This window comes from Neocloeon triangulifer, unplaced genomic scaffold (assembly GCF_031216515.1).
Source record: "Neocloeon triangulifer isolate White Clay Creek 2 clone unplaced genomic scaffold, ASM3121651v1 ptg000022l, whole genome shotgun sequence".
NCBI lineage: Eukaryota > Metazoa > Arthropoda > Insecta > Ephemeroptera > Baetidae > Neocloeon > Neocloeon triangulifer.
In genome coordinates, this window is record NW_026775562.1 from 4930717 (window position 1) to 4955252 (window position 24536).

The 24536-nt window shown below is 32.4% G+C and overlaps 2 protein-coding genes across 4 annotated transcripts in view; one reads left to right on the forward strand and one right to left on the reverse strand.

Moving 5' to 3' along the window:
• The window catches only part of LOC132204769 (golgin subfamily A member 7), a 123764-nt gene that overhangs the window by 16547 nt on the left and 82681 nt on the right, over positions 1 to 24536 (reverse strand). The gene's annotated exons all lie outside the window — the stretch shown is intronic.
• LOC132204345 (solute carrier family 41 member 1-like) overlaps positions 1 to 24536 on the forward strand; it is a 50603-nt gene that overhangs the window by 2081 nt on the left and 23986 nt on the right. The window contains exon 1 of one of the 3 annotated variants that reach the window (XM_059632810.1): positions 324 to 464. The exons of 1 other annotated variant lie outside the window; for it this stretch is intronic. The gene's annotated coding sequence lies outside the window, so the exon portion shown is untranslated. Of the gene's footprint in view, positions 1 to 323; positions 465 to 24536 lie in introns of those variants that run through there. One more of the 3 variants, XM_059632813.1, reaches the window with a different exon arrangement.

Below are 24536 nucleotides of genomic sequence, written 5' to 3' on the forward strand. Positions count from 1 at the left end.
TTGAATAATTTAGTTCAGTATTATTTGCAATAATTAATATTCAGGCGGTTGCTCAAGATTCAATTAAAATTCACACTCCCGATTCTCAATCTGATTAATGACGTATTGATTAATCACGCCTATTCTTAATCAGATAATATTATTGCATCAGTATATAAATCGGATAATAGGATTACGCGTCTTTTGCAATAATTTCTCAGTTTTGTTTTGTGACGCACTTTGAAACTTGACGTCTGAAAAGAAAGATTTCTTCTCTATTCCAAGGCAGGCCCACTCATCACGACAGCTTTTTTGCGATTAGACCTTTTGTTGAAAAAATAGTCCAACACTGTCATAACAGAGATTGGGCATAAAGTCATGTTTTTGCGTCGCGAATCTCCCAGTTTAATAATAATATGAGCCACGAGTGGTCGGAGTTTCCAAGCATTTCACATTTATCCACTGGAACTCGTCGTCAAAATCAGGTCAGGATTTTTTATTATTAATTTTTTTTGTCAACCTTGTTCATTTTTTTTCGTAATAATCACTGAAATTTTTTAAAAACACAGAAAAAATGTTGTAAAGAGTTGCGAAGTGACCTTGAGATAAGATAATTTATCCTGCCAGATAAAGCGCAAGCTAGGAAAAATTAATTTTATGCGTGACATTTTTACTTTTCTTATCTCTGGCTCGGTGCTGAATCGTTTGAAGTCTACCCAACATGAAAGTCGAGTTGCAAAAACATTTTCTGGACGTTAAAATAGTTAAAGTTGGTTAAAATTTTGAAATTCCTTTCCTTCACAACAATTTGTCAATTTTGAATAAATTTTTGTGTCAAATGCAATTAATTTGTTGTTAAAGACAAAATTTTTAATCGAGATATTTTAAATTCGTAATGACTTCGGGGGGGGGGGGGGGGTGTAAAATTGGACGCGAAAATTATCCGCCTAAGGCTTAAAGTACCGAATTGAAAAAAAAATTTAGTGTCCCGTTCTTTTTTTCCTTGATTTGCCTGAATAAATTGAATTGAATTTTCTACCTTAGCATTAAATTATTTTTAATGACAAAAGCTATCGCCAAAGGTAAAATCGCGAGGAATTTCCCATAAGTAATTTGATATTAAGAGGGTTGAAAATTAAGGCGATAAAATAGTCCACTATGATGAACAGTAATGTGGATTTTGCACATTCAGTCAACGATTTAACATTATTAAACTTGTTCAACACTATCGACAACTATTTTTATTTTATCTTCAGTACTTAAAAATTGGTTATTTTATTAGTTTTATTATTTTCATCAATAAAATTTAGATAATTGAAATGTCCATTTATTTTACTTTACTTAAATTCAGTTTCCAATAAAAAAAGTAAACATTCTTGTGGTCAAAATTTTCACCACTGCGCTTTCGGCTTGTCTTCTCTGTTAATCACCATCATCGCCGGGCCAAATTTATGCTACTTCCTGTTTGATAAGCAGCTGTTGCCGGCAGGGGATACGAAATTTATACAAATCTCGGCTCCGCGTTTCTGTGTCAAGAGCGCGTAAAGACCAAAAATAAATAAGCCGTTCACTTGCTGACCAGAAAATAAATAACGCGAGATCTTATTACGCGTGACATAATTTTTGAGCCCTTCCCCAAAACAGGATTAAAAAAATCAAGGATAAAATTTAATGATTTAATTATTTTATAATTTGTGGTCATTACAACTAAAGTCTAGATTTGCTGCATCCTCATTCATCACATTGGTGATTTTTTACATCAAAAATAAGACTTTTAAATCAATAAAACTGAATCGCCGGAACGTGAATTTTCTTCTGTCAGGTTTGAAAAACCTCATCAAGCAATAAAAAGTATAAAAATCACAAACAATCCCGTTTTAATTAATTACGGCGCTCGATGGAAATTCTTCTAAATTATTAATTTTTACGTCTAAAATCAGACTTTTGAATCAATAAAACTGGAACGCCGGACGGTGAATTTTTTTCTGACTGGTTTGAAAAGCCTCATCAAGCAATGAAAAGTAAAAAAATCACAATCAATCCCGTTTTAATTAATTACGGCGCTCGATGGAAATTCTTCTAAATTGATAATTTTTACGTCTAAAATCAGACTTTTGAATCAATAAAACTGGTACGCCGGACGGTGAATTTTTTTCTGTCTGGTTTGAAAAGCTTCATCAAGCAATGAAAAGTAAAAAAATCACAATCAATCCCGTTTTAATTAATTACGGCGCTCGATGGAAATTCTTCTAAATTGATAATTTTTACGTCTAAAATCAGACTTTTGAATCAATAAAACTGGTACGCCGGACGGTGAATTTTTTTCAGACTGGTTTGAAAAGCTTCATCAAGCAATAAAATACACAAAAATCACAATCAATCCCGTTTTAATTAATTACGGCGCTCGATGGAAATTCTTCTAAATTGATAATTTTTACGTCTAAAATCAGACTTTTGAATCAATAAAACTGGTACGCCGGACGGTGAATTTTTTTCTGACTGGTTTGAAAAGCCTCATCAAGCAATGAAAAGTAAAAAAATCACAATCAATCCCGTTTTAATTAATTACGGCGCTCGATGGAAATTCTTCTAAATTATTAATTTTTACGTCTAAAATCAGACTTTTGAATCAATAAAACTGGAACGCCGGACGGTGAATTTTTTTCTGACTGGTTTGAAAAGCCTCATCAAGCAATGAAAAGTAAAAAAATCACAATCAATCCCGTTTTAATTAATTACGGCGCTCGATGGAAATTCTTCTAAATTGATAATTTTTACGTCTAAAATCAGACTTTTGAATCGATAAAACTGGTACGCCGGACGGTGAATTTTTTTCTGTCTGGTTTGAAAAGCTTCATCAAGCAATGAAAAGTAAAAAAATCACAATCAATCCCGTTTTAATTAATTACGGCGCTCGATGGAAATTCTTCTAAATTATTAATTTTTACGTCTAAAATCAGACTTTTGAATCAATAAAACTGGAACGCCGGACGGTGAATTTTTTTCTGACTGGTTTGAAAAGCTTCATCAAGCAATGAAAAGTAAAAAAATCACAATCAATCCCGTTTTAATTAATTACGGCGCTCGATGGAAATTCTTCTAAATTATTAATTTTTACGTCTAAAATCAGACTTTTGAATCAATAAAACTGGAACGCCGGACGGTGAATTTTTTTCTGACTGGTTTGAAAAGCCTCATCAAGCAATGAAAAGTAAAAAAATCACAATCAATCCCGTTTTAATTAATTACGGCGCTCGATGGAAATTCTTCTAAATTATTAATTTTTACGTCTAAAATCAGACTTTTGAATCAATAAAACTGGAACGCCGGACGGTGAATTTTTTTCTGACTGGTTTGAAAAGCCTCATCAAGCAATGAAAAGTAAAAAAATCACAATCAATCCCGTTTTAATTAATTACGGCGCTCGATGGAAATTCTTCTAAATTATTAATTTTTACGTCTAAAATCAGACTTTTGAATCAATAAAACTGGAACGCCGGACGGTGAATTTTTTTCTGACTGGTTTGAAAAGCTTCATCAAGCAATGAAAAGTAAAAAAATCACAATCAATCCCGTTTTAATTAATTACGGCGCTCGATGGAAATTCTTCTAAATTATTAATTTTTACGTCTAAAATCAGACTTTTGAATCAATAAAACTGGAACGCCGGACAGTGAATTTTTTTCTGACTGGTTTGAAAAGCCTCATCAAGCAATGAAAAGTAAAAAAATCACAATCAATCCCGTTTTAATTAATTACGGCGCTCGATGGAAATTCTTCTAAATTGATAATTTTTACGTCTAAAATCAGACTTTTGAATCAATAAAACTGGTACGCCGGACGGTGAATTTTTTTCAGACTGGTTTGAAAAGCTTCATCAAGCAATAAAATACACAAAAATCACAATCAATCCCGTTTTAATTAATTACGGCGCTCGATGGAAATTCTTCTAAATTGATAATTTTTACGTCTAAAATCAGACTTTTGAATCAATAAAACTGGTACGCCGGACGGTGAATTTTTTTCAGACTGGTTTGAAAAGCTTCATCAAGCAATGAAAAGTAAAAAAATCACAATCAATCCCGTTTTAATTAATTACGGCGCTCGATGGAAATTCTTCTAAATTATTAATTTTTACGTCTAAAATCAGACTTTTGAATCAATAAAACTGGTACGCCGGACGGTGAATTTTTTTCAGACTGGTTTGAAAAGCTTCATCAAGCAATGAAAAGTACAAAAATCACAATCAATCCCGTTTTAATTAATTACAGCGCTCGATGGAAATTCTTCTAAATTATTAATTTTTACGTCTAAAATCAGACTTTTGAATCAATAAAACTGGTACGCCGGACGGTGAATTTTTTTCTGACTGGTTTGTAAAGCCTCATCAAGCAATGAAAAGTAAAAAAATCACAATCAATCCCGTTTTAATTAATTACGGCGCTCGATGGAAATTCTTCTTTCTTCTAAATTGATAATTTTTACGTCTAAAATCAGACTTTTGAATCAATAAAACTGGTACGCCGGACGGTGAATTTTTTTCTGACTGGTTTGAAAAGCCTCATCAAGCAATGAAAAGTAAAAAAATCACAATCAATCCCGTTTTAATTAATTACGGCGCTCGATGGAAATTCTTCTAAATTGATAATTTTTACGTCTAAAATCAGACTTTTGAATCAATAAAACTGGTACGCCGGACGGTGAATTTTTTTCAGACTGGTTTGAAAAGCTTCATCAAGCAATAAAATACACAAAAATCACAATCAATCCCATTTTAATTAATTACGGCGCTCGATGGAAATTCTTCTAAATTGATAATTTTTACGTCTAAAATCAGACTTTTGAATCAATAAAACTGGTACGCCGGACGGTGAATTTTTTTCAGACTGGTTTGAAAAGCTTCATCAAGCAATAAAATACACAAAAATCACAATCAATCCCGTTTTAATTAATTACGGCGCTCGATGGAAATTCTTCTAAATTGTTAATTTTTACGTCTAAAATCAGACTTTTGAATCAATAAAACTGGTACGCCGGACGGTGAATTTTTTTCAGTCAGGTTTGAAAAGCCTCATCAAGCAATAAAAAGTACAAAAATCACAATCAATCCCGTTTTAATTAATTACGGCGCTCGATGGAAATTCTTCTAAATTGTTAATTTTTACGTCTAAAATCAGACTTTGAATCAATAAAACTGCTACGCCGGACGGTGAATTTTTTTCTGTCTGGTTTGAAAAGCCTCATCAAGCAATAAAAAGTACAAAAATCACAATCAAACCCGTTTTAATTAAATACGGCGCTCGATAAAAATTCTTCTAAATTGTTAATTTTTACGTCTAAAATCAGACTTTTGAATCAATAAAACTGCTACGCCTGACGTTGAATTTTTTTCTGTCTGGTTTGAAAAGCCTCATCAAGCAATAAAAAGTACAAAAATCACAATCAAACCCGTTTTAATTAATTATGGCGATAGATGGAAATTCTTCTAAATTGTTAATTTTTACGTCTAAAATCAGACATTTGAATCAATAAAACTGGTACGCCAGACGGTGAATTTTTTTCTGTCTGGTTTGAAAAGCTTCATCAATCAACAAAATGTACAAAAATCACAATCAAACCCGTTTTAATTAATTACAGCGCTCGAAGGAAATTCTTCTAAATTGATAATTTTTACGTCTAAAATCAGACTTTTGAATCAATAAAACTGGTACGCCGGACGGTGAATTTTTTTCAGACTGGTTTGAAAAGCTTCATCAAGCAATAAAATACACAAAAATCACAATCAATCCCGTTTTAATTAATTACGGCGCTCGATGGAAATTCTTCTAAATTGATAATTTTTACGTCTAAAATCAGACTTTTGAATCAATAAAACTGGTACGCCGGACGGTGAATTTTTTTCTGACTGGTTTGAAAAGCCTCATCAAGCAATAAAAAGAAAAAAAAATCACAATCAATCCCGTTTTAATTAATTACGGCGCTCGAAGGAAATTCTTCTAAATTATTAATTTTAACGTCTAAAATCAGACTTTTGAATCAATAAAACTGGTACGCCGGACGGTGAATTTTTTTCTGACTGGTTTGAAAAGCCTCATCAAGCAATGATAAGTAAAAAAATCACAATCAATCCCGTTTTAATTAATTACGGCGCTCGGAGGAAATTCTTCTAAATTATTAATTTTTACGTCTAAAATCAGACTTTTGAATCAATAAAACTGGTACGCCGGACGGTGAATTTTTTTCTGACTGGTTTGAAAAGCCTCATCAAGCAATGATAAGTAAAAAAATCACAATCAATCCCGTTTTAATTAATTACGGCGCTCGATGCAAATTCTTCTAAATTATTAATTTTAATGTCTAAAATCAGACTTTTGAATCAATAAAACTGGTACGCCGGACGGTGAATTTTTTTCTGTCAGGTTTGAAAAGCCTCATCAAGCAATAAAATACACAAAAATCACAATCAATCCCGTTTTAATTAATTACGGCGCTCGATGGAAATTCTTCTAAATTATTAATTTTCACGTCTAAAATCAGACTTTTGAATCAATAAAACTGGTACGCCGGACGGTGAATTTTTTTCAGACTGGTTTGAAAAGCTTCATCAAGCAATGAAAAGTAAAAAAATCACAATCAATCCCGTTTTAATTAATTACGGCGCTCGATGGAAATTCTTCTAAATTATTAATTTTTACGTCTAAAATCAGACTTTTGAATCAATAAATCTGGAACGCCGGACGGTGAATTTTTTTCTGACTGGTTTGAAAAGCCTCATCAAGCAATGAAAAGTAAAAAAATCACAATCAATCCCGTTTTAATTAATTACGGCGCTCGATGGAAATTCTTCTAAATTGATAATTTTTACGTCTAAAATCAGACTTTTGAATCAATAAAACTGGTACGCCGGACGGTGAATTTTTTTCTGACTGGTTTGAAAAGCCTCATCAAGCAATAAAATACACAAAAATCACAATCAATCCCGTTTTAATTAATTAAGGCGCTCGATGGAAATTCTTCTAAATTGATAATTTTTACGTCTAAAATCAGACTTTTGAATCAATAAAACTGGTACGCCGGACGGTGAATTTTTTTCTGACTGGTTTGAAAAGCCTCATCAAGCAATGATAAGTAAATAAATCACAATCAATCCCGTTTTAATTAATTACGGCGCTCGGAGGAAATTCTTCTAAATTATTAATTTTAACGTCTAAAATCAGACTTTTGAATCAATAAAAACTGGAACGCCGGACGGTGAATTTTTTTCTGACTGGTTTGAAAAGCCTCATCAAGCAATGAAAAGTAAAAAAATCACAATCAATCCCGTTTTAATTAATTACGGCGCTCGATGGAAATTCTTCTAAATTATTAATTTTTACGTCTAAAATCAGACTTTTGAATCAATAAAACTGGAACGCCGGACGGTGAATTTTTTTCTGACTGGTTTGAAAAGCCTCATCAAGCAATGAAAAGTAAAAAAATCACAATCAATCCCGTTTTAATTAATTACGGCGCTCGATGGAAATTCTTCTAAATTATTAATTTTTACGTCTAAAATCAGACTTTTGAATCAATAAAACTGGAACGCCGGACGGTGAATTTTTTTCTGACTGGTTTGAAAAGCCTCATCAAGCAATGAAAAGTAAAAAAATCACAATCAATCCCGTTTTAATTAATTACGGCGCTCGATGGAAATTCTTCTAAATTATTAATTTTTACGTCTAAAATCAGACTTTTGAATCAATAAAACTGGAACGCCGGACGGTGAATTTTTTTCTGACTGGTTTGAAAAGCCTCATCAAGCAATGAAAAGTAAAAAAATCACAATCAATCCCGTTTTAATTAATTACGGCGCTCGATGGAAATTCTTCTAAATTATTAATTTTTATGTCTAAAATCAGACTTTTGAATCAATAAAACTGGAACGCCGGACGGTGAATTTTTTTCTGTCAGGTTTGAAAAGCCTCATCAAGCAATAAAATACACAAAAATCACAATCAATCCCGTTTTAATTAATTACGGCGCTCGATGGAAATTCTTCTAAATTATTAATTTTCACGTCTAAAATCAGACTTTTGAATCAATAAAACTAGTACGCCGGACGGTGAATTTTTTTCAGTCAGGTTTGAAAAGCCTCATCAAGCAATAAAAAGTACAAAAATCACAATCAATCCCGTTTTAATTAATTACGGCGCTCGATGGAAATTCTTCTAAATTATTAATTTTAACGTCTAAAATCAGACTTTTGAATCAATAAAACTGGTACGCCGGACGGTGAATTTTTTTCTGTCAGGTTTGAAAAGCCTCATCAAGCAATAAAATACACAAAAATCACAATCAATCCCGTTTTAATTAATTACGGCGCTCGATGGAAATTCTTCTAAATTGATAATTTTAACGTCTAAAATCAGACTTTTGAATCAATAAAACTGGTACGCCGGACGGTGAATTTTTTTCTGTCAGGTTTGAAAAGCCTCATCAAGCAATAAAATACACAAAAATCACAATCAATCCCGTTTTAATTAATTACGGCGCTCGATGGAAATTCTTCTAAATTGATAATTTTTACGTCTAAAATCAGACTTTTGAATCAATAAAACTGGTACGCCGGACGGTGAATTTTTTTCTGTCAGGTTTGAAAAGCCTCATCAAGCAATAAAATACACAAAAATCACAATCAATCCCGTTTTAATTAATTACGGCGCCCGATGGAAATTCTTCTAAATTGTTAATTTTTACGACTAAAATCAGACTTTTGAATCAATAAAACTAGTACGCCGGACGGTGAATTTTTTTCAGTCAGGTTTGAAAAGCCTCATCAAGCAATAAAAAGTACAAAAATCACAATCAATCCCGTTTTAATTAATTACGGCGCTCGATGGAAATTCTTTTAAATTATTAATTTTTACGACTAAAATCAGACTTTTGAATCAATAAAACTAGTACGCCGGACGGTGAATTTTTTTCAGTCAGGTTTGAAAAGCCTCATCAAGCAATAAAAAGTACAAAAATCACAATCAATCCCGTTTTAATTAATTACGGCGCTCGATGGAAATTCTTCTAAATTATTAATTTTAACGTCTAAAATCAGACTTGTGAATCAATAAAACTGGTACGCCGGACGGTGAATTTTTTTCTGTCAGGTTTGAAAAGCCTCATCAAGCAATAAAATACACAAAAATCACAATCAATCCCGTTTTAATTAATTACGGCGCTCGATGGAAATTCTTCTAAATTGATAATTTTTACGTCTAAAATCAGACTTTTGAATCAATAAAACTGGTACGCCGGACGGTGAATTTTTTTCTGTCAGGTTTGAAAAGCCTCATCAAGCAATAAAATACACAAAAATCACAATCAATCCCGTTTTAATTAATTACGGCGCCCGATGGAAATTCTTCTAAATTGTTAATTTTTACGACTAAAATCAGACTTTTGAATCAATAAAACTAGTACGCCGGACGGTGAATTTTTTTCTGACTGGTTTGAAAAGCTTCATCAATCAACAAAAAGTACAAAAATCACAATCAATCCCGTTTTAATTAATTACGGCGCTCGATGGAAATTCTTCTAAATTATTAATTTTAACGTCTAAAATCAGACTTTTGAATCAATAAAACTGGTACGCCGGACGGTGAATTTTTTTCAGTCAGGTTTGAAAAGCCTCATCAAGCAATAAAAAGTACAAAAATCACAATCAATCCCGTTTTAATTAATTAAGGCGCTCGAAGGAAATTCTTCTAAATTATTAATTTTTACGTCTAAAATCAGACTTTTGAATCAATAAAACTGGTACGCCGGACGGTGAATTTTTTTCTGTCAGGTTTGAAAAGCCTCATCAAGCAATAAAATACACAAAAATCACAATCAATCCCGTTTTAATTAATTACGGCGCTCGATGGAAATTCTTCTAAATTATTAATTTTAACGTCTAAAATCAGACTTTTGAATCAATAAAACTGGTACGCCGGACGGTGAATTTTTTTCTGTCAGGTTTGAAAAGCCTCATCAAGCAATAAAATACACAAAAATCACAATCAATCCCGTTTTAATTAATTACGGCGCTCGATGGAAATTCTTCTAAATTATTAATTTTCACGTCTAAAATCAGACTTTTGAATCAATAAAACTGGTACGCCGGACGGTGAATTTTTTTTCTGTCAGGTTTGAAAAGCCTCATCAAGCAATAAAATACACAAAAATCACAATCAATCCCGTTTTAATTAATTACGGCGCTCGGAGGAAATTCTTCTAAATTATTAATTTTAACGTCTAAAATCAGACTTTTGAATCAATAAAACTGGTACGCCGGACGGTGAATTTTTTTCTGTCAAGTTTGAAAAGCCTCATCAAGCAATAAAATACACAAAAATCACAATCAATCCCGTTTTAATTAATTACGGCGCTCGATGGAAATTCTTCTAAATTATTAATTTTCACGTCTAAAATCAGACTTTTGAATCATAAAACTGGTACGCAGGACGGTGAATTTTTTTCTGACAGGTTTGAAAAGCCTCATCAAGCAATAAAATACACAAAAATCACAATCAATCCGTTTTAATTAATTACGGCGCTCGATGGAAATTCTTCTAAATTATTAATTTTCACGTCTAAAATCAGACTTTTGAATCAATAAAACTGGTACGCCGGACGGTGAATTTTTTTCTGTCAGGTTTGAAAAGCCTCATCAAGCAATAAAATACACAAAAATCACAATCAATCCCGTTTTAATTAATTACGGCGCTCGATGGAAATTCTTCTAAATTATTAATTTTCACGTCTAAAATCAGACTTTTGAATCAATAAAACTGGTACGCCGGACGGTGAATTTTTTTCTGTCAGGTTTGAAAAGCCTCATCAAGCAATAAAATACACAAAAATCACAATCAATCCCGTTTTAATTAATTACGGCGCTCGATGGAAATTCTTCTAAATTGATAATTTTTACGTCTAAAATCAGACTTTTGAATCAATAAAACTGGTACGCCGGACGGTGAATTTTTTTCTGTCAGGTTTGAAAAGCCTCATCAAGCAATAAAATACACAAAAATCACAATCAATCCCGTTTTAATTAATTACGGCGCTCGATGGAAATTCTTCTAAATTATTAATTTTAACGTCTAAAATCAGACTTTTGAATCAATAAAACTAGTACGCCGGACGGTGAATTTTTTTCTGTCAGGTTTGAAAAGCCTCATCAAGCAATGAAAAGTAAAAAAATCACAATCAATCCCGTTTTAATTAATTACGGCGCTCGATGGAAATTCTTCTAAATTATTAATTTTTACGTCTAAAATCAGACTTTTGAATCAATAAATCTGGAACGCCGGAGGGTGAATTTTTTTCTGACTGGTTTGAAAAGCCTCATCAAACAATGATAAGTAAAAAAATCACAATCAATCCCGTTTTAATTAATTACGGCGCTCGGAGGAAATTCTTCTAAATTATTAATTTTAACGTCTAAAATCAGACTTTTGAATCAATAAAACTGGTACGCCGGACGGTGAATTTTTTTCTGTCAGGTTTGAAAAGCCTCATCAAGCAATAAAATACACAAAAATCACAATCAATCCCGTTTTAATTAATTACGGCGCTCGATGGAAATTCTTCTAAATTATTAATTTTCACGTCTAAAATCAGACTTTTGAATCAATAAAACTGGTACGCAGGACGGTGAATTTTTTTCTGACTGGTTTGAAAAGCATCATCAAGCAATAAAATACACAAAAATCACAATCAATCCCGTTTTAATTAATTACGGCGCTCGATGGAAATTCTTCTAAATTATTAATTTTAACGTCTAAAATCAGACTTTTGAATCAATAAAACTGGTACGCAGGACGGTGAATTTTTTTCTGACTGGTTTGAAAAGCCTCATCAAGCAATAAAATACACAAAAATCACAATCAGTCCCGTTTTAATTAATTACGGCGCTCGATGGAAATTCTTCTAAATTATTAATTTTCACGTCTAAAATCAGACTTTTGAATCAATAAAACTGGTACGCCGGACGGTGAATTTTTTTCTGTCAGGTTTGAAAAGCCTCATCAAGCAATAAAATACACAAAAATCACAATCAATCCCGTTTTAATTAATTACGGCGCTCGATGCAAATTCTTCTAAATTATTAATTTTAACGTCTAAAATCAGACTTTTGAATCAATAAAACTGGTACGCCGGACGGTGAATTTTTTTCTGACTGGTTTGAAAAGCCTCATCAAGCAATGAAAAGTAAAAAAATCACAATCAATCCCGTTTTAATTAATTACGGCGCTCGATGGAAATTCTTCTAAATTGATAATTTTTACGTCTAAAATCAGACTTTTGAATCAATAAAACTGGTACGCCGGACGGTGAATTTTTTTCAGACTGGTTTGAAAGCTTCATCAAGCAATAAAATACACAAAAATCACAATCAATCCCATTTTAATTAATTACGGCGCTCGATGGAAATTCTTCTAAATTGATAATTTTTACGTCTAAAATCAGACTTTTGAATCAATAAAACTGGTACGCCGGACGGTGAATTTTTTTCAGACTGGTTTGAAAAGCTTCATCAAGCAATAAAATACACAAAAATCACAATCAATCCCGTTTTAATTAATTACGGCGCTCGATGGAAATTCTTCTAAATTGTTAATTTTTACGTCTAAAATCAGACTTTTGAATCAATAAAACTGGTACGCCGGACGGTGAATTTTTTTCAGTCAGGTTTGAAAAGCCTCATCAAGCAATAAAAAGTACAAAAATCACAATCAATCCCGTTTTAATTAATTACGGCGCTCGATGGAAATTCTTCTAAATTGATAATTTTTACGTCTAAAATCAGACTTTTGAATCAATAAAACTGGTACGCCGGACGGTGAATTTTTTTCAGTCAGGTTTGAAAAGCCTCATCAAGCAATGAAAAGTAAAAAAATCACAATCAATCCCGTTTTAATTAATTACGGCGCTCGATGGAAATTCTTCTAAATTGATAATTTTTACGTCTAAAATCAGACTTTTGAATCAATAAAACTGGTACGCCGGACGGTGAATTTTTTTCAGACTGGTTTGAAAAGCTTCATCAAGCAATAAAATACACAAAAATCACAATCAATCCCATTTTAATTAATTACGGCGCTCGATGGAAATTCTTCTAAATTGATAATTTTTACGTCTAAAATCAGACTTTTGAATCAATAAAACTGGTACGCCGGACGGTGAATTTTTTTCAGACTGGTTTGAAAAGCTTCATCAAGCAATAAAATACACAAAAATCACAATCAATCCCGTTTTAATTAATTACGGCGCTCGATGGAAATTCTTCTAAATTGTTAATTTTTACGTCTAAAATCAGACTTTTGAATCAATAAAACTGGTACGCCGGACGGTGAATTTTTTTCAGTCAGGTTTGAAAAGCCTCATCAAGCAATAAAAAGTACAAAAATCACAATCAATCCCGTTTTAATTAATTACGGCGCTCGATGGAAATTCTTCTAAATTGATAATTTTTACGTCTAAAATCAGACTTTTGAATCAATAAAACTGGTACGCCGGACGGTGAATTTTTTTCTGTCAGGTTTGAAAAGCCTCATCAAGCAATAAAATACACAAAAATCACAATCAATCCCGTTTTAATTAATTACGGCGCCCGATGGAAATTCTTCTAAATTGTTAATTTTTACGACTAAAATCAGACTTTTGAATCAATAAAACTAGTACGCCGGACGGTGAATTTTTTTCAGTCAGGTTTGAAAAGCCTCATCAAGCAATAAAAAGTACAAAAATCACAATCAATCCCGTTTTAATTAATTACGGCGCTCGATGGAAATTCTTTTAAATTATTAATTTTTACGACTAAAATCAGACTTTTGAATCAATAAAACTAGTACGCCGGACGGTGAATTTTTTTCAGTCAGGTTTGAAAAGCCTCATCAAGCAATAAAAAGTACAAAAATCACAATCAATCCCGTTTTAATTAATTACGGCGCTCGATGGAAATTCTTCTAAATTATTAATTTTAACGTCTAAAATCAGACTTGTGAATCAATAAAACTGGTACGCCGGACGGTGAATTTTTTTCTGTCAGGTTTGAAAAGCCTCATCAAGCAATAAAATACACAAAAATCACAATCAATCCCGTTTTAATTAATTACGGCGCTCGATGGAAATTCTTCTAAATTGATAATTTTTACGTCTAAAATCAGACTTTTGAATCAATAAAACTGGTACGCCGGACGGTGAATTTTTTTCTGTCAGGTTTGAAAAGCCTCATCAAGCAATAAAATACACAAAAATCACAATCAATCCCGTTTTAATTAATTACGGCGCCCGATGGAAATTCTTCTAAATTGTTAATTTTTACGACTAAAATCAGACTTTTGAATCAATAAAACTAGTACGCCGGACGGTGAATTTTTTTCTGACTGGTTTGAAAAGCTTCATCAATCAACAAAAAGTACAAAAATCACAATCAATCCCGTTTTAATTAATTACGGCGCTCGATGGAAATTCTTCTAAATTATTAATTTTAACGTCTAAAATCAGACTTTTGAATCAATAAAACTGGTACGCCGGACGGTGAATTTTTTTCAGTCAGGTTTGAAAAGCCTCATCAAGCAATAAAAAGTACAAAAATCACAATCAATCCCGTTTTAATTAATTAAGGCGCTCGAAGGAAATTCTTCTAAATTATTAATTTTTACGTCTAAAATCAGACTTTTGAATCAATAAAACTGGTACGCCGGACGGTGAATTTTTTTCTGTCAGGTTTGAAAAGCCTCATCAAGCAATAAAATACACAAAAATCACAATCAATCCCGTTTTAATTAATTACGGCGCTCGATGGAAATTCTTCTAAATTATTAATTTTAACGTCTAAAATCAGACTTTTGAATCAATAAAACTGGTACGCCGGACGGTGAATTTTTTTCTGTCAGGTTTGAAAAGCCTCATCAAGCAATAAAATACACAAAAATCACAATCAATCCCGTTTTAATTAATTACGGCGCTCGATGGAAATTCTTCTAAATTATTAATTTTCACGTCTAAAATCAGACTTTTGAATCAATAAAACTGGTACGCCGGACGGTGAATTTTTTTCTGTCAGGTTTGAAAAGCCTCATCAAGCAATAAAATACACAAAAATCACAATCAATCCCGTTTTAATTAATTACGGCGCTCGGAGGAAATTCTTCTAAATTATTAATTTTCACGTCTAAAATCAGACTTTTGAATCAATAAAACTGGTACGCAGGACGGTGAATTTTTTTCTGACAGGTTTGAAAAGCCTCATCAAGCAATAAAATACACAAAAATCACAATCAATCCCGTTTTAATTAATTACGGCGCTCGATGGAAATTCTTCTAAATTATTAATTTTCACGTCTAAAATCAGACTTTTGAATCAATAAAACTGGTACGCCGGACGGTGAATTTTTTTCTGTCAGGTTTGAAAAGCCTCATCAAGCAATAAAATACACAAAAATCACAATCAATCCCGTTTTAATTAATTACGGCGCTCGATGGAAATTCTTCTAAATTATTAATTTTCACGTCTAAAATCAGACTTTTGAATCAATAAAACTGGTACGCAGGACGGTGAATTTTTTTCTGACAGGTTTGAAAAGCCTCATCAAGCAATAAAATACACAAAAATCACAATCAATCCCGTTTTAATTAATTACGGCGCTCGATGGAAATTCTTCTAAATTATTAATTTTCACGTCTAAAATCAGACTTTTGAATCAATAAAACTGGTACGCCGGACGGTGAATTTTTTTCTGTCAGGTTTGAAAAGCCTCATCAAGCAATAAAATACACAAAAATCACAATCAATCCCGTTTTAATTAATTACGGCGCTCGATGGAAATTCTTCTAAATTATTAATTTTCACGTCTAAAATCAGACTTTTGAATCAATAAAACTGGTACGCCGGACGGTGAATTTTTTTCTGTCAGGTTTGAAAAGCCTCATCAAGCAATAAAATACACAAAAATCACAATCAATCCCGTTTTAATTAATTACGGCGCTCGATGGAAATTCTTCTAAATTGATAATTTTTACGTCTAAAATCAGACTTTTGAATCAATAAAACTGGTACGCCGGACGGTGAATTTTTTTCTGTCAGGTTTGAAAAGCCTCATCAAGCAATAAAATACACAAAAATCACAATCAATCCCGTTTTAATTAATTACGGCGCTCGATGGAAATTCTTCTAAATTATTAATTTTAACGTCTAAAATCAGACTTTTGAATCAATAAAACTAGTACGCCGGACGGTGAATTTTTTTCTGTCAGGTTTGAAAAGCCTCATCAAGCAATGAAAAGTAAAAAAATCACAATCAATCCCGTTTTAATTAATTACGGCGCTCGATGGAAATTCTTCTAAATTATTAATTTTTACGACTAAAATCAGACTTTTGAATCAATAAAACTAGTACGCCGGACGGTGAATTTTTTTCTGTCAGGTTTGAAAAGCCTCATCAAGCAATAAAATACACAAAAATCACAATCAATCCCGTTTTAATTAATTACGGCGCTCGATGGAAATTCTTCTAAATTGATAATTTTTACGTCTAAAATCAGACTTTTGAATCAATAAAACTGGTACGCCGGACGGTGAATTTTTTTCAGACTGGTTTGAAAAGCTTCATCAAGCAATGAAAAGTAAAAAAATCACAATCAATCCCGTTTTAATTAATTACGGCGCTCGATGGAAATTCTTCTAAATTATTAATTTTTACGTCTAAAATCAGACTTTTGAATCAATAAATCTGGAACGCCGGAGGGTGAATTTTTTTCTGACTGGTTTGAAAAGCCTCATCAAACAATGATAAGTAAAAAAATCACAATCAATCCCGTTTTAATTAATTACGGCGCTCGGAGGAAATTCTTCTAAATTATTAATTTTAACGTCTAAAATCAGACTTTTGAATCAATAAAACTGGTACGCCGGACGGTGAATTTTTTTCTGTCAGGTTTGAAAAGCCTCATCAAGCAATAAAATACACAAAAATCACAATCAATCCCGTTTTAATTAATTACGGCGCTCGATGGAAATTCTTCTAAATTATTAATTTTCACGTCTAAAATCAGACTTTTGAATCAATAAAACTGGTACGCAGGACGGTGAATTTTTTTCTGACTGGTTTGAAAAGCATCATCAAGCAATAAAATACACAAAAATCACAATCAATCCCGTTTTAATTAATTACGGCGCTCGATGGAAATTCTTCTAAATTATTAATTTTAACGTCTAAAATCAGACTTTTGAATCAATAAAACTGGTACGCAGGACGGTGAATTTTTTTCTGACTGGTTTGAAAAGCCTCATCAAGCAATAAAATACACAAAAATCACAATCAGTCCCGTTTTAATTAATTACGGCGCTCGATGGAAATTCTTCTAAATTATTAATTTTCACGTCTAAAATCAGACTTTTGAATCAATAAAACTGGTACGCCGGACGGTGAATTTTTTTCTGTCAGGTTTGAAAAGCCTCATCAAGCAATAAAATACACAAAAATCACAATCAATCCCGTTTTAATTAATTACGGCGCTCGATGCAAATTCTTCTAAATTATTAATTTTAACGTCTAAAATCAGACTTTTGAATCAATAAAACTGGTACGCCGGACGGTGAATTTTTTTCTGACTGGTTTGAAAAGCCTCATCAAGCAATGAAAAGTAAAAAAATCACAATCAATCCCGTTTTAATTAATTACGGCGCTCGATGGAAATTCTTCTAAATTGATAATTTTTACGTCTAAAATCAGACTTTTGAATCAATAAAACTGGTACGCCGGACGGTGAATTTTTTTCAGACTGGTTTGAAAAGCTTCATCAAGCAATAAAATACACAAAAATCACAATCAATCCCATTTTAATTAATTACGGCGCTCGATGGAAATTCTTCTAAATTGATAATTTTTACGTCTAAAATCAGACTTTTGAATCAATAAAACTGGTACGCCGGACGGTGAATTTTTTTCAGACTGGTTTGAAAAGCTTCATCAAGCAATAAAATACACAAAAATCACAATCAATCCCGTTTTAATTAATTACGGCGCTCGATGGAAATTCTTCTAAATTGTTAATTTTTACGTCTAAAATCAGACTTTTGAATCAATAAAACTGGTACGCCGGACGGTGAATTTTTTTCAGTCAGGTTTGAAAAGCCTCATCAAGCAATAAAAAGTACAAAAATCACAATCAATCCCGTTTTAATTAATTACGGCGCTCGATGGAAATTCTTCTAAATTGATAATTTTTACGTCTAAAATCAGACTTTTGAATCAATAAAACTGGTACGCCGGACGGTGAATTTTTTTCAGTCAGGTTTGAAAAGCCTCATCAAGCAATGAAAAGTAAAAAAATCACAATCAATCCCGTTTTAATTAATTACGGCGCTCGATGGAAATTCTTCTAAATTGATAATTTTTACGTCTAAAATCAGACTTTTGAATCAATAAAACTGGTACGCCGGACGGTGAATTTTTTTCAGACTGGTTTGAAAAGCTTCATCAAGCAATAAAATACACAAAAATCACAATCAATCCCATTTTAATTAATTACGGCGCTCGATGGAAATTCTTCTAAATTGATAATTTTTACGTCTAAAATCAGACTTTTGAATCAATAAAACTGGTACGCCGGACGGTGAATTTTTTTCAGACTGGTTTGAAAAGCTTCATCAAGCAATAAAATACACAAAAATCACAATCAATCCCGTTTTAATTAATTACGGCGCTCGATGGAAATTCTTCTAAATTGTTAATTTTTACGTCTAAAATCAGACTTTTGAATCAATAAAACTGGTACGCCGGACGGTGAATTTTTTTCAGTCAGGTTTGAAAAGCCTCATCAAGCAATAAAAAGTACAAAAATCACAATCAATCCCGTTTTAATTAATTACGGCGCTCGATGGAAATTCTTCTAAATTGATAATTTTTACGTCTAAAATCAGACTTTTGAATCAATAAAACTGGTACGCCGGACGGTGAATTTTTTTCTGTCAGGTTTGAAAAGCCTCATCAAGCAATAAAATACACAAAAATCACAATCAATCCCGTTTTAATTAATTACGGCGCCCGATGGAAATTCTTCTAAATTGTTAATTTTTACGACTAAAATCAGACTTTTGAATCAATAAAACTAGTACGCCGGACGGTGAATTTTTTTCAGTCAGGTTTGAAAAGCCTCATCAAGCAATAAAAAGTACAAAAATCACAATCAATCCCGTTTTAATTAATTACGGCGCTCGATGGAAATTCTTTTAAATTATTAATTTTTACGACTAAAATCAGACTTTTGAATCAATAAAACTAGTACGCCGGACGGTGAATTTTTTTCAGTCAGGTTTGAAAAGCCTCATCAAGCAATAAAAAGTACAAAAATCACAATCAATCCCGTTTTAATTAATTACGGCGCTCGATGGAAATTCTTCTAAATTATTAATTTTAACGTCTAAAATCAGACTTGTGAATCAATAAAACTGGTACGCCGGACGGTGAATTTTTTTCTGTCAGGTTTGAAAAGCCTCATCAAGCAATAAAATACACAAAAATCACAATCAATCCCGTTTTAATTAATTACGGCGCTCGATGGAAATTCTTCTAAATTGATAATTTTTACGTCTAAAATCAGACTTTTGAATCAATAAAACTGGTACGCCGGACGGTGAATTTTTTTCTGTCAGGTTTGAAAAGCCTCATCAAGCAATAAAATACACAAAAATCACAATCAATCCCGTTTTAATTAATTACGGCGCCCGATGGAAATTCTTCTAAATTGTTAATTTTTACGACTAAAATCAGACTTTTGAATCAATAAAACTAGTACGCCGGACGGTGAATTTTTTTCTGACTGGTTTGAAAAGCTTCATCAATCAACAAAAAGTACAAAAATCACAATCAATCCCGTTTTAATTAATTACGGCGCTCGATGGAAATTCTTCTAAATTATTAATTTTAACGTCTAAAATCAGACTTTTGAATCAATAAAACTGGTACGCCGGACGGTGAATTTTTTTCAGTCAGGTTTGAAAAGCCTCATCAAGCAATAAAAAGTACAAAAATCACAATCAATCCCGTTTTAATTAATTAAGGCGCTCGAAGGAAATTCTTCTAAATTATTAATTTTTACGTCTAAAATCAGACTTTTGAATCAATAAAACTGGTACGCCGGACGGTGAATTTTTTTCTGTCAGGTTTGAAAAGCCTCATCAAGCAATAAAATACACAAAAATCACAATCAATCCCGTTTTAATTAATTACGGCGCTCGATGGAAATTCTTCTAAATTATTAATTTTAACGTCTAAAATCAGACTTTTGAATCAATAAAACTGGTACGCCGGACGGTGAATTTTTTTCTGTCAGGTTTGAAAAGCCTCATCAAGCAATAAAATACACAAAAATCACAATCAATCCCGTTTTAATTAATTACGGCGCTCGATGGAAATTCTTCTAAATTATTAATTTTCACGTCTAAAATCAGACTTTTGAATCAATAAAACTGGTACGCCGGACGGTGAATTTTTTTCTGTCAGGTTTGAAAAGCCTCATCAAGCAATAAAATACACAAAAATCACAATCAATCCCGTTTTAATTAATTACGGCGCTCGATGGAAATTCTTCTAAATTATTAATTTTCACGTCTAAAATCAGACTTTTGAATCAATAAAACTGGTACGCAGGACGGTGAATTTTTTTCTGACAGGTTTGAAAAGCCTCATCAAGCAATAAAATACACAAAAATCACAATCAATCCCGTTTTAATTAATTACGGCGCTCGATGGAAATTCTTCTAAATTATTAATTTTAACGTCTAAAATCAGACTTTTGAATCAATAAAACTGGTACGCCGGACGGTGAATTTTTTTCAGTCAGGTTTGAAAAGCCTCATCAAGCAATAAAAAGTACAAAAATCACAATCAATCCCGTTTTAATTAATTAAGGCGCTCGAAGGAAATTCTTCTAAATTATTAATTTTTACGTCTAAAATCAGACTTTTGAATCAATAAAACTGGTACGCCGGACGGTGAATTTTTTTCTGTCAGGTTTGAAAAGCCTCATCAAGCAATAAAATACACAAAAATCACAATCAATCCCGTTTTAATTAATTACGGCGCTCGATGGAAATTCTTCTAAATTATTAATTTTCACGTCTAAAATCAGACTTTTGAATCAATAAAACTGGTACGCAGGACGGTGAATTTTTTTCTGACAGGTTTGAAAAGCCTCATCAAGCAATAAAATACACAAAAATCACAATCAATCCCGTTTTAATTAATTACGGCGCTCGATGGAAATTCTTCTAAATTATTAATTTTCACGTCTAAAATCAGACTTTTGAATCAATAAAACTGGTACGCCGGACGGTGAATTTTTTTCTGTCAGGTTTGAAAAGCCTCATCAAGCAATAAAATACACAAAAATCACAATCAATCCCGTTTTAATTAATTACGGCGCTCGATGGAAATTCTTCTAAATTATTAATTTTCACGTCTAAAATCAGACTTTTGAATCAATAAAACTGGTACGCCGGACGGTGAATTTTTTTCTGTCAGGTTTGAAAAGCCTCATCAAGCAATAAAATACACAAAAATCACAATCAATCCCGTTTTAATTAATTACGGCGCTCGATGGAAATTCTTCTAAATTGATAATTTTTACGTCTAAAATCAGACTTTTGAATCAATAAAACTGGTACGCCGGACGGTGAATTTTTTTCTGTCAGGTTTGAAAAGCCTCATCAAGCAATAAAATACACAAAAATCACAATCAATCCCGTTTTAATTAATTACGGCGCTCGATGGAAATTCTTCTAAATTATTAATTTTAACGTCTAAAATCAGACTTTTGAATCAATAAAACTAGTACGCCGGACGGTGAATTTTTTTCTGTCAGGTTTGAAAAGCCTCATCAAGCAATGAAAAGTAAAAAAATCACAATCAATCCCGTTTTAATTAATTACGGCGCTCGATGGAAATTCTTCTAAATTATTAATTTTTACGACTAAAATCAGACTTTTGAATCAATAAAACTAGTACGCCGGACGGTGAATTTTTTTCTGTCAGGTTTGAAAAGCCTCATCAAGCAATAAAATACACAAAAATCACAATCAATCCCGTTTTAATTAATTACGGCGCTCGATGGAAATTCTTCTAAATTGATAATTTTTACGTCTAAAATCAGACTTTTGAATCAATAAAACTGGTACGCCGGACGGTGAATTTTTTTCAGACTGGTTTGAAAAGCTTCATCAAGCAATGAAAAGTAAAAAAATCACAATCAATCCCGTTTTAATTAATTACGGCGCTCGATGGAAATTCTTCTAAATTATTAATTTTTACGTCTAAAATCAGACTTTTGAATCAATAAATCTGGAACGCCGGAGGGTGAATTTTTTTCTGACTGGTTTGAAAAGCCTCATCAAACAATGATAAGTAAAAAAATCACAATCAATCCCGTTTTAATTAATTACGGCGCTCGGAGGAAATTCTTCTAAATTATTAATTTTAACGTCTAAAATCAGACTTTTGAATCAATAAAACTGGTACGCCGGACGGTGAATTTTTTTCTGTCAGGTTTGAAAAGCCTCATCAAGCAATAAAATACACAAAAATCACAATCAATCCCGTTTTAATTAATTACGGCGCTCGATGGAAATTCTTCTAAATTATTAATTTTCACGTCTAAAATCAGACTTTTGAATCAATAAAACTGGTACGCAGGACGGTGAATTTTTTTCTGACTGGTTTGAAAAGCATCATCAAGCAATAAAATACACAAAAATCACAATCAATCCCGTTTTAATTAATTACGGCGCTCGATGGAAATTCTTCTAAATTATTAATTTTAACGTCTAAAATCAGACTTTTGAATCAATAAAACTGGTACGCAGGACGGTGAATTTTTTTCTGACTGGTTTGAAAAGCCTCATCAAGCAATAAAATACACAAAAATCACAATCAGTCCCGTTTTAATTAATTACGGCGCTCGATGGAAATTCTTCTAAATTATTAATTTTCACGTCTAAAATCAGACTTTTGAATCAATAAAACTGGTACGCCGGACGGTGAATTTTTTTCTGTCAGGTTTGAAAAGCCTCATCAAGCAATAAAATACACAAAAATCACAATCAATCCCGTTTTAATTAATTACGGCGCTCGATGCAAATTCTTCTAAATTATTAATTTTAACGTCTAAAATCAGACTTTTGAATCAATAAAACTGGTACGCCGGACGGTGAATTTTTTTCTGTCAGGTTTGAAAAGCCTCATCAAGCAATAAAATACACAAAAATCACAATCAATCCCGTTTTAATTAATTACGGCGCTCGATGGAAATTCTTCTAAATTATTAATTTTAACGTCTAAAATCAGACTTTTGAATCAATAAAACTGGTACGCCGGACGGTGAATTTTTTTCTGTCAGGTTTGAAAAGCCTCATCAAGCAATAAAATACACAAAAATCACAATCAATCCCGTTTTAATTAATTACGGCGCTCGATGGAAATTCTTCTAAATTATTAATTTTAACGTCTAAAATCAGACTTTTGAATCAATAAAACTGGTACGCCGGACGGTGAATTTTTTTCTGTCAGGTTTGAAAAGCCTCATCAAGCAATAAAATACACAAAAATCACAATCAATCCCGTTTTAATTAATTACGGCGCTCGATGCAAATTCTTCTAAATTATTAATTTTAACGTCTAAAATCAGACTTTTGAATCAATAAAACTGGTACGCCGGACGGTGAATTTTTTTCAGTCAGGTTTGAAAAGCCTCATCAAGCAATAAAAAGTACAAAAATCACAATCAATCCCGTTTTAATTAATTACGGCGCTCGATGGAAATTCTTCTAAATTATTAATTTTAACGTCTAAAATCAGACTTTTGAATCAATAAAACTGGTACGCCGGACGGTGAATTTTTTTCTGTCAGGTTTGAAAAGCCTCATCAAGCAATAAAAAGTACAAAAATCACAATCAATCCCGTTTTAATTAATTACGGCGCTCGAAGGAAATTCTTCTAAATTGTTAATTTTTACGACTAAAATCAGACTTTTGAATCAATAAAACTGCTACGCCGGACGGTGAATTTTTTTCAGTCAGGTTTGAAAAGCCTCATCAAGCAATAAAAAGTACAAAAATCACAATCAATCCCGTTTTAATTAATTACGGCGCCCGATGGAAATTCTTCTAAATTGTTAATTTTTACGTCTAAAATCAGACTTTTGAATCAATAAAGCTGGTACGCCGGACGGTGAATTTTTTTCTGACTGGTTTGAAAAGCCTCATCAAGCAATGAAAAGTAAAAAAATCACAATCAATCCCGTTTTAATTAATTACGGCGCTCGATGGAAATTCTTTTAAATTATTAATTTTTACGACTAAAATCAGACTTTTGAATCAATAAAACTAGTACGCCGGACGGTGAATTTTTTTCAGTCAGGTTTGAAAAGCCTCATCAAGCAATAAAAAGTACAAAAATCACAATCAATCCCGTTTTAATTAATTACGGCGCCCGATGGAAATTCTTCTAAATTGTTAATTTTTACGACTAAAATCAGA